A 14,522-nucleotide genomic window follows, 5' to 3' on the forward strand; every position below is an offset into this window, starting at 1 on the left:
GGATCTGTAGTGATTTATATTTGATCATTCTTGACTAATATATCAATATCCTTTTACAGACTGCTGTAGCAATACAGATCTTGGCTTCTACTTTGTATATTAGCATGCCTCCACATTCCTTTTGCTAAAAGATTCAGAGTGTGTAAGATAGTCCCAAAAGGGGGAGTTTGGAAAGCAGATAATAGATTGAAGTACATAAAATATGGGAAATAATGATGGTGAAGGATAGAGAATTGAAGGAACAGAGACATTGGGGTTATGCATTAAGCTACCTGGGGCACATACCTAAAATGGAGATGCTGGGGCCGGGGGTGTAGCTCAGTGGTTGAGTGCTTGCTGAGTGTTTTTTCCTCTGGGTGAGAAAAAAAGAAGGAAATCAAAATAAAGAAAAAGAAGATAAAACCAGCTCAGACCTAGAGAAGCCAAGGTAGGGTTAGGAAGGGGAACAGTCTGTTTTTTAAATGCATTTTTAAAAATGCGTCTCAGACACATTGATCTTTGGAAATCATCAGTAGTTCAGGAATCACATATTTGGAAGCAAGAAAATTGTGCCTAAGAGGATAAGTGAAATATTAAAAATAAAGCAAGCAAAATAAGTCAGTTTCCCAATTCTGCTTGAGTGGGGAAATTTGATCTGCCTCCAGGGACCCAAACTCTCTTCTATGGGACTCCTCCACCTCATCAGACCTTAAGGCTATTGTAGAGAATACCTGGCAGTCTGTTGCATTGGTAACTGTGTTTTCACACACATTTTTAGCTCAATACTTATTTCTAAGTCTCTCTTCCCTGAGAGTTTGTCAAAATCCTGCAGGGGGAAGAAATCAACACAGCTGCCTGTTAACTTCAGCGGGACAAGAACAGTTCCTAATTAAACTCTTATGTCTTTGATTTAAAACTCCATTTAATCAAATTATTCACCAACTTAAGGCAGTTGTTGATTACAGGGAATGTATACCTTGAATCTTTGTAAGTTATACCCCGCTTCAGGGCCTCATCAACCTCCCTAAAGGAATACAACACGTGCCTTCTTAAGAGAAGTCGAAAATCTTTTCATCATTTGACTCTTTCCTACTTGAGGCTCTTTCTTAAATTCTGGGGAGTTTGGATGAGTTCCATGAGAAGATTGCCATTCTTGCTTCCATTATTTCAAACCTGATCGCAGAGCCTGAAAAAGCTGCCAAGTGTTTTGAAGGCGGAGGTAAAGGCCACAGCCTCCAGATGTAGAGAGTAGGCACAGTGGACCAGGGACACCAGGTGGCTTCCAGGAGTCTGGCTGGCAGTGAATGCTTTGGGGTCTGCTGCTCTTTGAGATCTTTTTCCTGCTTTGGATTCTACTCCCAAACGAATCCCCGATTGGAGACAGGAAGACCTCTTATGAGTCTTCCCCTGTTTTTTCTCTTTCTTGGTACTTCCTCCTCATGGCTGCCTGCTAAGGTGCAGTATCAGGAAGAGAAGATGTGTTAACTTCAGAGTTGTTTAGGGAAGAACAGCTGATGAGTCTCAGCCCAGCTGTTGGCCCATATGACTGTTTAGACTCAGCCAACAACATGGCCTTTTGAAGTTGGACTTCATGAATGTGACAGTATGACTCCACATGCCTGTCCACTTACCTTTTAATGGGACACTTTACTCCTTCCCTTTCTCTCTAGGTCAGAACTCTCAGCCACAATGTGATAGTAGGGTATGGGATATGGAAGTCATTTCCCATCTCCAGTTATTTTTATGCAAAGTCTGGGATTCACTCTTCGGCTTTCTCCAGCTTGACGTCAGTCTCCTGATTCTAAAACTAACCAGGCTCTTCGGCACTCCTCTCTTGGGGGAAGCTAGCGTGCCTCATTGGTATCTTGTGGCCTCTTGCTGATGTCTTCAATGAAACAGCTTTTCATCCTCTTGAAACCCCGACACTCTCCATTCTCTGGGGTACATTTCTTGAGAGTGACTTGAAAGGAAGTTTCATTAGTGACTCCTTCTAAATGCAGTGTTTGGCATACTACTGTCTGGATTCCTGACGCTGCAGTACCTAGAAATGTTTATTAGCAGCTTCACCTCAAAATTGTAGGGACACATCACATATTTACTGTAAGCACCATAAAATCTGACATGTTGATGACAACACAACTGTTGATAATAACCAAACTGTGCAGTTAGCATCCCCTATTCCTTTCCTACCCACATCAAAGAGGATATTGCTTTTCTAATTACATAGATATTGCTGGCCTAATAGTCATTTATTTCTTGTTTTAGCAACAAGATGGCAAACCAAAGGAATGGAATGTGTTTAAGTGAATCATGAGAGTCCAATTCTTTGCAGTGATTTGTTCAGGTAAGAATATGACTAATTCTCATGAGAGACAGAAAATTTGGGGCTTCTGGGAATGATTTCTCTTCTTTAGAAGGCGCATGCAGCACGCTTCTTTTTACCATATTTATTTCTCCTTCAAATACTGCTGTAGGAAGGTATGGTGCTTGGGACCACTGCAGTCATCTTGTGAACCCCAGGGGAAAGCAAGATAATTTCAGATCTCCTCATTTATGGGCCCTCACATGGCTGAGTCACTGAGACATTTCTAGAACTACCTAACTTTGGACATCTTTTTCTATGAGAAAATATTGCTTACTTCAGTCACTTTAATTGTTGCATTTATTTTAATGTTTTCAATGATATAATTTGAATAGATTCTAACTGGTCAGGAATGAAAAATATATCAGGTCTTTGTCAAGTAGAAAAGTCCTGGCCACATTTTTCTGGGCTTCTTGTACTCCCCAGGGAGTAAAACTTGGCCTTATGTTTTGCTAGTGAAACAGATGAATGACTCTTGGCCTGAGTTCACCAAGGATGGTTAGACCGGTCTGGCTCTCTTAGGGCTTAATTAGTCTCACCTGGTTCACAGCCTCAGCAAACTTGACTAATTGATTTTTTTAAAATCGCCAAGTGCTATGGCAATTTCCATAATATCATGACAGTGCTAATAAAATGTAGCCAAGATGAAATGCGAATCTCTCTCTGGAGAGCAAAGCAGAGAGAGGCTTTTGGTTGAGTTGTTTCTGAGCTTTCTGTCCTACTTGACTGCAGAAGAGGACAGGGAAGTCCTGTGGAACTCAGCCTGCTATTTTCTGAGTCACCAATCTGTGGTTATAACGTAAAGCCACTTGTTACCTCTGGAGTTGCCCTTTACAGGTAATGTTGCTCAAGCTGCATGTGACTGTCTTGGCTGATTTTGTTAACCAAGAACAATTCCCAGTGCTGGGGGAACACTGGTTCTTATTAGATCCTTTAACCCCCTTCCCCTTCTAATTTGCCATGGAGTCTAAAATTTTTCCTCTTCAGGTTTAGAAGTTATGGGCAGAAGGTACTGTTTGTGGGAGTAAAGTGAGCTGGAGGATGTCATATTTTTATCTTCAGAAGGTGGGATAGGGAATGATAACTTATTCAGAATAGGACTTTGTTCCATGATAACGGACTGAAATCCTTTAGATTAGGTGCTTGTGCCTTGTAGAGCAAAAGACAAGTAACCTGTTTTTGAAAGAAAGCCTGGAAAGTAGGTCAGTTGGGGGCCTGTGTGGTTTTGGGGAGATGCGGTATATGGACTGAGGAAAAGAGAATGACATTGTCCATTTCTTAACGATAACTGGGGGTCAATAATAACTATGGGTTCTCTCATCACTAACTTGTGGGCTCCCAACCCAGCTACCTTTGGGCAGAGGACCAAGGTTCCCATACCTGTCTGATCAATATTATCAGTTAGTAATCTTATTAAACTACGGACTTATTGGTTCTACCTTGGAGCTACTAAGACTCACAGCAAGCTTAGAAACTAGCTTGATGAATTAGTTTTGGAATATAGCTTTTTCCCCCCCTTTCCCCTGTGATTCTCAAGTCTAGGGATCCTTGGGAATGCCTAATCTCACATGACCCCTCTCATGGGAATCCCAGTCTAGATGATGACTGGGGTGAGTCTGGAATATTGTCTCTCCGTTGCACGGCCATGCTTCTTTTTCCTCCTCAAGAGTGATAAGATGGCCAAGTTAGAATGTGGGAAGGAAAGGTGAATTGGTAACTAAGGCAGATTTACATAAAGTAGTGACAGATGATCAGGTAGGAAATATACCATTTATTAGATCTAGAGTGTTTTCAGTGTGAAGCTAGGGTTTAGCCTAGGAAATAGAGTGTTGGCGCAGACTTGAGTAGTATTCCATCATGTGAGGTGATTACTCAGTAGCAACGTATATCATCTTTTCAAGTGGGTGATGGTTGGCAAGGGAAACTGGTACGGTTCATGGCAGTTGTCTAGGTAACTTGAATTAGTGTGTTAGTGAGCTTTTTATCATCATATCAAATACTGGAGGTAAATCAACTTATAAGAAAAGGTTTATTTTGACTCATGGTTTCAGAGGTTTAAGTCTATGATGGATTGGCCCTGTTATTTTGCATCTGTGGCATTCAGTATATCATGGCAGGGAGCATGTAGTGAGGCAAAGCTGCTGAACTCACTGCCAGGAATTCAATGACAGCAATAGGTAGGGATAGCTACCCAATATCCCCTTCAAGGGCATATCTTCAATGACATAAGACCTCCCACCAAGCCCCACCTGCTGAAAGTTCCACCACTCCTAATAGTAGCCAAGCTGGGGACCAAGTCTTTGACACATGGGCCTTTGGGAGAAATTCCAGATCCAAACTATAGCAATTTAGATGGTGAATAGGATGGAAGAAAGCAGGAAACATATGGAAGGCTGTGAACTGAAAGATGGTGACTGATTATACAGAGGAGGGAGATGTGCATTAAAAAATGACTCAAAATTTTAGGGGCAATAAGGAGACTACTAAGTGAATTGGGAAAGATATTCAACTTGGTAGAAAGGAAAGTTTGATTTTGAGCATCATTAAAAAGACCCTAGTGATACCCAGGGGAACACTTGGGGTAATATACATTGTAGTAATTTCTGTGAAGATGTGTCTTCCATTTTGTCTTTATAATATGGGATCAATTGTCTATTGTTCAAAGCTTTAATAGCCCAAGACAAACATAAATGCTCTCTCAATGTCCTCGTATATAATTATTGAACTAAAATCATTTATTGATTCTCTGTAAGTGCCAGGTATTTTCCTGAGGTGCCGAGGATCACAAAGAAGGCCTTTGTTTGTTGGAGTTATATTTTGAGGGTGGAGAAAAGTATAGGAAAGACAATGAAAAAATAAGAAAATTGGAAATTCATATCCATTTTAGGTTTGAAGAGTTTAAACAGGGGATATATCAGATGAGTGAATTATTAATTTGGAGGAGGTGAGGCAAACTACAAAAGAGAAGGCAAAGCTTTTGAGTGTCAGTATAGTTATGTTGAAGGCTTTGGGAAACACAGTCAGGCTCATGCTATAGGACTGGGGTTGTCAAACTACAGTGAACTAAATGGAAACTGCCATCTGCAATGTGAGTGATGTTTCATTGGGATGCACAGGAACCCCTCTTTAACATATTGTTTAACATAGTCTTTCATGCAGCAACTATGGAGTTTCATATCCATTGGATGAGAATGGATGAGACAAAGATCGTGTGGTCTGAAATCCTGATATGGTTAGGATAGGAGGTATCTCTCCAAAGTTTCTGCTTTCATGCAGGAATAGTCACAGATAAAATGACTGGATTATGAGAGCTGTGATCTAATTGAATAACTGGGTGGTAATATGGACAGGTGGAGTGTGGCTGGCGGGGAGGTGAGTCACTGGCGGTGTGCCCTGGAGGGTTTCATCTTCACTGTGACCCTTTTCCTGTCTCTCAGCTTCCAGGCCACCATGATCCAGGATGTTTCCTCAGCCTTCATCTTTCTGCTTCACCCAGGGCGCAGAGGAATGGAGTCAGACAACTATGGACTGAACCTCTGAAACTATAAGCCAAAATAAACATTTCCTCTTCTAAGTTGATCTTGTCCTGTATTGTGGACATAGCAATGCAAAGCTGACTAACAAAAAGCCTAAAATATTTACTCGTTGGCCCTTTATAGTTTGCTCACCATCTTCCATAAAAAAAAAGTGTTTCATGAAATGAGGATTCACTCAGCATCTGAATAATCTACAGGAATATAAAGATAAAAATTATATTTATTATTCAATGCATAAACAATCATATTTATTCTTGCTGTCAATCAGTGTGTCCTAGAATCGTTGAATTCCTATTTGTAGTTACTTTGTACAGATGAGAATCACTTATGAAACCTTTGTATTGAATAAGTGTCAGGCAACTGTGCAAATTTGCCCAGACTGCCTATTGAAGATGGTGTGCTTTTCTCTAAGGTAGCGAATTCATTAACTTAGATGACTGAGAATCTATCACAAACATCAAAGCATTCTGCAGCAAGGTTAGTTCTCCCTTATGGAGTGTGACTATTCTTATGGCCCAGCACATTTGCCAAGGAATGTCTTCAGAGACATGCAGGACCGTTTCCTTGCACATTTACTTCCTGCTATTTGTCTGGCTCCTATGAAATATTTTTAAATGTTTGCCTTTCTAATTTGTGTTCTTTTACAAAATGTTTGTCAAATATTGATTCTCTTCCACAATGGTGCTTGAATGCAGCTGATGGTCATTTTGTTTCACAACTTTGATTCATGCAGCTTCTGCTGCTGCCAAAGTACTTCTTTGTGTACCAGCTTCATCCATTGACCTCAGCTCAGCACTGGAAACTGGGTTTGTTTAGTGGCTGCAGCTGGGGTATCACATATCCTTTTCCTGATGTTATCACTTGTGCCACTATAGAGCTTTTCATCTGTGGTCTCAATGCCTTTTACTGGTGTTCTAACTGGGGTGACACAATGACCGTGTTATAGAAGATATAATTATGCTTGTTCTTTTGCACAGAAGCAAACAACGAGGTAAAGGAATGTGTCCAAGTTCATGTAGGGATTCTCAGCTATCCCAACCAAAACATATGGTGCTGTTTTTCTATCTAATATGCAAATGTGATCTGTTCATTTTAGTGATCACAATTGTCTATTTTATGTTTCATACCATCTACCTCTTGTTAATGGCTTTCTTGTTTATATCCACTAATTCTTCTTTTACCTTGTTAATATTTTCTCTTGGAGAACCCCAAAATACATTGTTTTTACCAATTAATGAACTTCACCTCATTGCTTCCTTTACAATTTAGGTTTAATAATATGCTACTTTATGCATATACATGCTGCATTTTCTTATCCATTCATTTGTTCTAGATATTTGTGTTGCTTCCATATTTTAACTACTATGATTAATATTATTATGAGCATGGGGTTACAAATATATCTTCACCTCTCATGGGTACATACCCAGATATATTACTTTCACTTCTCTTGGGTACATACCCAGAAATGGAATTGTTTAATCACATGTTAATTCTGTTTTTAATTATTTGAGGAACTACTATACTATTTTACTTAGTAGCTATGTCAACAACACTCTAAAATGGTTCACAGTTCTTCAGATTCTCACTTCACTAACAATTATTTTCCATTTTTTTTAAAAAATTGTTTCTTTTTAATTATACATGAAAGTAGAGTCTATTTTGATATATTTATACAAAAAAAGGAGTAGATTTTATTCTAATTAGGATTCCAGTCTTGTGGATGTGCATGTTGTTGAGGTTCACTGTGTTGTATTCATATAAGCACATAAGGAAGTTATGAAGATTCATTCTGCTTATTTTTCATTTTTTGACACATACCATGTTATAGTTTTGATTTGCATTTCAACATCATTGATGTTGAACATTTTAATGTGCTTATTAGCCATTTGTATATCTTCTTTGGAGAAATGTCTATTTGGGTTTTCTGCCTATTTTCTAATTGGGCTTTTTTGTTTTTAATTTATAGGAGTTCCTTATATTTTTTGAATGTTTATCCATGTTGATATTGATTTTTCCTGTACCAAACTTAAACATTGTTTAGCCTAGTGTGTCTGTGTTCTCTTTTTTTGCCTATCTATTTGTTGTCTATCCAAAAAATTACTGTTAAATCCAATAGTATATAATTTTTAAAATTTATTGGTTCTTTTAGTTATACCTGACAGTAGAATCCATCTTGATATAATTTCTTCTAAGAAATTTATAGTCTGAGGTCTTCGCTTCATTTTGAGTTAATTTTGGTATATGGTATGATATAAGGATACGGCTCTTTTCTTTTGCACATGGATATCAAGTTTTCACAGCAGTGTGGTTTGAAAGGACTATTATTTAGAAGTCTAATGGGCCTGGAAATTTTGTCGGAAATCATTTGATTACATGTGTGATTTCTAGGCTCTTTATTCTAGTTCATTGGTTTATATATTTGTCGTTATACTAGCTCCACATTGCTTTGATTACTATAGCTTTGTAGTAAATTTTGAAATCAGGAAGCATGAGTCTTCTCACTTTATCTGTTTCCCCCCCCTCAACATTATTTTAGCTATTCAGAATCCTTGAGATTCCATATGAATTTTTGATTGAGTTTTTCTTATTTCTGAAAAAAAAGTTGTCATTCAGATTTTGAAAGGGACCATGCACTCTTGAGATTTAAAGGAACAGAGCAGGAAATCTTTGCTCCATGAGTTTTGTTAATGCAATGTGGAAATTCATGTTTAAAGGAAATCAATCCCAGAATGAAATGATGGTATCAATCAGATTATATCTTTGAATTCAGACAAAATATAAGAAAATATTTATCAGATATTATTCAATTAACATGGTTTTTCAGTGTAGACATATATACAATGAGAAGAGTATTAAGTTGATACTCAGGCTGATTTTTAAATCTTTTGCATTTTGTTTTCTGTTAGTTTTGTTTTTTTATTTCTTTACCTCTCAATCCTCTTTCTGTACCACCTGACATAGTAAAATGTGAATTGTAGGCCATTATGACTTGGAATATTCCTTTTTTGGATCATTGTCCAAGTGTTGAGGTTGATATTCTTTAGCAATTGATATGAACTCTTCATAATCTGACCATTATTTTTCTCTTTGGAAAGCTCTCTCCTAGCTTTGCCCCTTCTCCATGCTTTCTCATGTAGGGAGGAGCCCATTCTCATCTTCCAGGGTTCAGCCTACTCATCAAAACCTATAGGACTTCTTTCATGACTCCCTATTTTGGCAAAAGAATCAACTATCTTTTCTTTTTGCTAAAATAATAGGGAAGTATGCATAGTGAAAAGAGGAGTCAGATCCTGCACCTCAGATGGGGACATGGAAAATGTCAAAACTCCAACTAAGTATTTGAAATAAATGGAACCATGCCCAAATCATACCCCATGGTGGACCCCAGTGGTATTTGGGATTTAGAGAGATATCCTGCAAGCCAAGTCTATTGGTTATTGTTTTTAATGTAGCAAAACAACGTGGATTGGCTCTTAAATGATTATACTACAACATAAAGTACCATGATACCCTACCTACACGTCTTCTTCATTCTTGTCTGTGCTTCTTATTCTCTGTTTACAACACTGCCAATATCATCATCATTAATACTGATGATACAGTGCTCTACTTGGAACCTTATCCTAAACAAACAGCACATGCAAGGTGGATCCTTGATGTCTCACATCTTTAGACAAAACAGTGCTCAGAAATAAGTATTGCTTTTTAAATATTGAAACGTCAATACTTCCAATTATATATCCATTGCACAGCCATATATAAACATTTTGGAAAGCATGAACTATTCCCTATTCATTTTCCCTCAAAAAGGGTATTTTGTTTCTCTTAATATCTTTCCACATGTTGTATTTATATGGAATGATTTTTAACCAAAAATGTACTCCTCATTTGTTCTAATTTCTCAAGACTCAGACTATTAAAACTAGAATTATGATCTAATTACAAATATTTCATTTCATTAATGGGGAAACAGAGATGTCACAAATGTCACCTAAGAAAGCATGAAACCAGAGCTTGGATTCTGATGTGTGTATATAAAATGATTTCTGTTATGAAATCATTAGCAACATTTATGAAACCCAATCATTCTTTGGACTAGTCATTTTGGGTCATCTTTAGTGTGGCATGACATGATTAAATGCATCTCCAGAATAGCACCTATAACTAGAAGTCTAATATTTTGTCATTAGTGTACATTAGGTTTTATTAGACTTAGTCATGTCACGCATTTATAAAATCTAGCAAAATGTCTAGGGTAATAGAAAAGCAGAATTCATCCTGCTTGGGAGGAAAGTTCTTTATATTTGTCATTTCAACAAATTGCCCAGTTAATGTGTTGGGAACAAAAAAGGAGAAGGAATATGTAATAGGGATGCTACATATTTCAAAAACAAAATTCAAAGAACTTACTAGGGCAAGAACTCAATCATCTCAGAATAATGTCAATATTATTAATTGTATTTCTTTGTTTTACAAGTGCTGGCAGTAGTTACCCCTTTGGGTCAGGGACTGACGAGGGAATAAGGTAGGAGACTACAGCAGACATAGAGTGCAACACTGCCTCTAAATTCCTGATGTTCTGTAAATTAGAAGCCTAAATCTACAGAGTGGAGTTTCCATTTAGACATCCTGCTATGTAAGCCTTTTATTTCCACTCAAAAACTTTTAACCTAATGGCTACAATTTACTTGCCATGTTCTTTATCTTGATTTCCCCCTTCCCCATCCTTTATGCCTAGGTGTGTATATATAGAAGCTTTCTCTTTGCTAGTCACCCGTCTGCTTCTTGCTGAGCTCAAACTAGGTAACAACCGCCCCTCTGTGATCAAATGCTACACTTCAAGCCACATATCATGACAACAGTGAACACGTCAGGCAGGGGGAGGAAAAGGTGGCTAATTATAAAGAATGGAAGCTGTGATTTGGACACAAATAGTTTGGTAATAATCCCTGAAAGTACCTGCCATTTAGAATAAAGGAAAGAAAAGACAAACAAGCAAAATGGTTATGATAAAGTACAGATCTGATTTCAGACTCTTGGGGGTTGTCAAGAACTGAAAAACAACCCCTGTATGACATACCAGCAAGAAGGTTGTCCAGTGTGTGTGTGCATACCTCCATGAGGGACAATCTCTGATTTTTTAAAGCAACTCCACAATTGAAAGTTATTTTTTTGTGATTTCTTGTTTGGTCTCCCTGTAATCTTTTCCCATTGGGTTCAGAAGGGAGAAGTTACTCATTTTAGGTGGTGGAATCTGCGGTCTCTGAGTGGACCTATCAGGCCAGCATGTCCCCAACTCCAGGATCTCACATACTGCTCGTTCCCTTGCTCTCCCAAGTCTTAATTTTATATTAGGTTAAAATTTCCTGAAGTACAAATATTAAGCTTTCTAACCATCTACTTCAATTCTATAACCTTTCCAGTGTGGTTAGCTATGTTTAATGGTCATGATATAGTAGGTGTGTTCTGATGGAAAACAGATGAGGACCAACCTCTAACTTGTCCTGGTGTATGACTTTGGATTTACAGAATTATTTCCTTTCTTTCTTACTATCTACATTAGGTGATGGGCTTTGATGGGGGCTTCCTACCTACTAAAATGTCATGTGTTATATCCCAAATCCATTATTTTGACTTACAGTTGCACAGATTTAAATGATATTATGTAGATTTCTGCAATTTCCAGATTTTATCATATTAAAGATATTTTCAGATCAAAATATGAATACTTCTGAATCTTCCCGGATGATGGAGGAGTCACTCAGCAGCAGACGTCTTGACCAGCTGGATTCTTGTGGCCATTTGGGGAGAAGATGTTGATTTCATCTGGTTTTCATCAATGTGTCCAAAATAGGATATTTACTTCAGTGTCACAATCTATATGAGGCTGTAAGAATCATCAGATTAGTTTCTCATACATTTGACTGCAGAGTTGTACCAGGAGAGTTTTTTAAAAACATATTTTGCTTTGGAAGATTTTGAATGCATACAAGCAAGGAGAATTGCATAATGAATTTAATCATCTACTTTTTAAATTAACTTGAATTCAACAATTAACAATACTTGGCCAAACTTGTATAGTATATACCACCGCCTATTTAGCCTGTATCATTTTTGAATCAATATCAGATATCATCTTTATCTAAATAGTTCATTGCATATTTTTAAAGATAAGGTCTGTTTTAAAAGAAGCTATTTTTTATGGCTATAAAGCATTCACAAGAGTTCCTGAGTATTGTTGGATAGTCAGGTAGTGTTCAAATTTTCAGAATTGTCTTTTATATGGGTTTCTCCCTTTTCTTTCTTTTCTCTTTCCTTTTTCCTATCTCTATTTCTATGTCTATCTCTTTTTTCTCTACATTTTGTTCATCTGAATTAGGATACAAATATATCCTAATTCATACGTCTCTTACTTATTGAGGCTCTTTTCTAATGTTGTTTTTGAAGAAAATAGTATAGTCTTATAGTTTCTCATAGTCTGGATATTCTTGAATATTCTGAATATATCCATACAACATCAATTAAAATTATTTTGTATGCTTCTCTGTCCTCAGAATGTCCTATATTTTATTAGTTGGACCTAGAGATGCAATGGAATTCAAATTCCTGTGTATTTGTTTACTTTTGAAAAACTACTTTAAAGGTGGGTCTCTGCTGTGCCCTGCTACCAAGAGGTGTGTGGTGCTGGGTTACTTTTCTTCTGGTAATAACAACAATCCTTGATGATCATCACAAATATGCATCTGTCTGCTAGCCATTGTATGATGGACAGATTCTCATTTTGTTGTTAATTTCTATTTCTTAGCTGGAATACTCACCTATAAAGAAACATCCCTTCCTCAGCTATTGGATCTCTACGAGATATGGATTAATAAGAAAATCAAGATAAATACTCACTTTCCTCTTGTAAGTCACTTTCAAAATGATGAAGAAGTTCTTTCATATCTCCCAAAGATGACCAGTATGGTGGATATACTGTGTTCAGCATTGTTGTGATCCCATGGGCATAAATATATTGAATTTGTATCAATTGTTTTCACTTACTATGTTTCTTGGTGCTGAAATTCATCTGTTTTTGGCCAACAGCCATTTTACTTGGCTCCTCAGTTATTTGTATAGGACTCTACTAGTTTCTTATAACTTTATTGCTTTCTGATATCCAAGGTCATCTTTATATAAAGTAGTGAGGAAGTGGTAAATGTAAAGATTCAACTGGGCCAAATATTCAGAGCATCTTTCTTGAGGGAACAAGAGGGAACATTTTTATGGCTAAATGAATTCTCAATTTTGTTTTCAGAAAACCGGGAAAGAAAACTACAGTTTAATGCTTATTTTCGTATTCAAAGATGAAACATGGAATTGTTCTGGTGTACATTTCTAGTATAATAAAGTAGGTTGATCCACTAATAAATAATAATAATGATGATAATAATACTAATATGGAATCCTAGCCAAACACATAGCAGTATTAGATTAAACATTGTTTCTGCTCTCAATGGCCCATATTCAAAGTCCATACTATTGCCAAAATCATGTAATCAGAGAGATAAGTGTACATGCAAATTATGATAAAAATACCATTTCGTGCATTTTGAACTTCCCATATTGCCTTAATATATGTTATCTCCATTTGATTACAGTCTTTATGACAGATATTTAAGGAGAAGAAAATAGCTAAATGATTATGCTAGCAGGTTGTTGCTTTCTGGGGAAATCTTTATGGATGTTTTTACTTGAGATTTAAAGAGCAATGACATATGAAATAGTAGATAGGCACCATCCAACTCTATTCTGATAGTCTTAGTCTTACACTGATGAAAAAAAGAGAAGCTAATCAGGGTTATAAAATCGAGTCTTACCAACAGGAGTAGCAACTTTTCTTTTCAGTATACAAATGCATTATATTATAACATGCATACTCATGAGCATAGTTGTCTAAACCAAAGAGTTTTGTGTCAGAACTTTCAAATTAACAAATGTGTTGACCTATTGCTTTCTTAGAGTTGATTTTTCCCCCTTTCATTTTACTATTCTCTCTTTTTTTCCCCCATAGCTTTTGCTATGTATTTTCAAATTCAGTAGTAAGTTACTATGCTGAATATCTCCAACTATTTTGGCAACATGTCTGGGAAATAAAGGAATACCTTTCTGAAAGCTGCTTGCAGAGATCTGTGGGCTGGGGAAATGATAAAGAGTAGGTTGTAATTAGTTTCACTTTCCTTAGAGCAAAGTCAACACATGATGTTCTAATACAGTTTCCATAGGGCCACAGTCCTCTATCTCCACTGCAAGATTGTGATCACATATCTTCATTCAACAGAAAAATCATGCAGTGGAAGTACAGGATATTCGTGCAGCACAAAACTACTGGGTGTGTTAGGTCTTAAGAACATGGAGGTGAATAAGACAGAGTCTCTGTCCATGAGGAAGTCCAGTGTAGAGGGAAAAGGAGGAGGGAGAGATTGTGGTTTTCATAAGGAAAATCACAGCACAGCATGACACGTTCAGTGGTTATGTGGGGTCCAACATGGCATAGAAGAAGAGGATGCCTGGCCTGAGGCAGCCAGGTAGGCACTACCTACTTATTATCTTTCTACACACAGTGTCTGTGAGCAGCAAGCAGGCGCTCATTGTTTAGCTGT

General features: G+C 37.2%; 1 long non-coding RNA gene across 1 annotated transcript in view; it reads left to right on the plus strand.

Moving 5' to 3' along the window:
• The window catches only part of LOC144370334 (uncharacterized), a 53,593-nt gene extending 47,673 nt beyond the window's left edge, over positions 1 to 5,920 (plus strand). The window contains exons 2-3 of the long non-coding RNA XR_013430317.1: positions 2,245 to 2,323; positions 5,779 to 5,920. This is a non-coding gene — a long non-coding RNA (uncharacterized LOC144370334). The remainder of the gene's footprint in view (positions 1 to 2,244; positions 2,324 to 5,778) is intronic.
• The last annotated feature ends 8,602 nt before the right edge of the window (positions 5,921 to 14,522 follow it).

Source organism: Ictidomys tridecemlineatus, chromosome 2 (genome assembly GCF_052094955.1).
Source record: "Ictidomys tridecemlineatus isolate mIctTri1 chromosome 2, mIctTri1.hap1, whole genome shotgun sequence".
NCBI lineage: Eukaryota > Metazoa > Chordata > Mammalia > Rodentia > Sciuridae > Ictidomys > Ictidomys tridecemlineatus.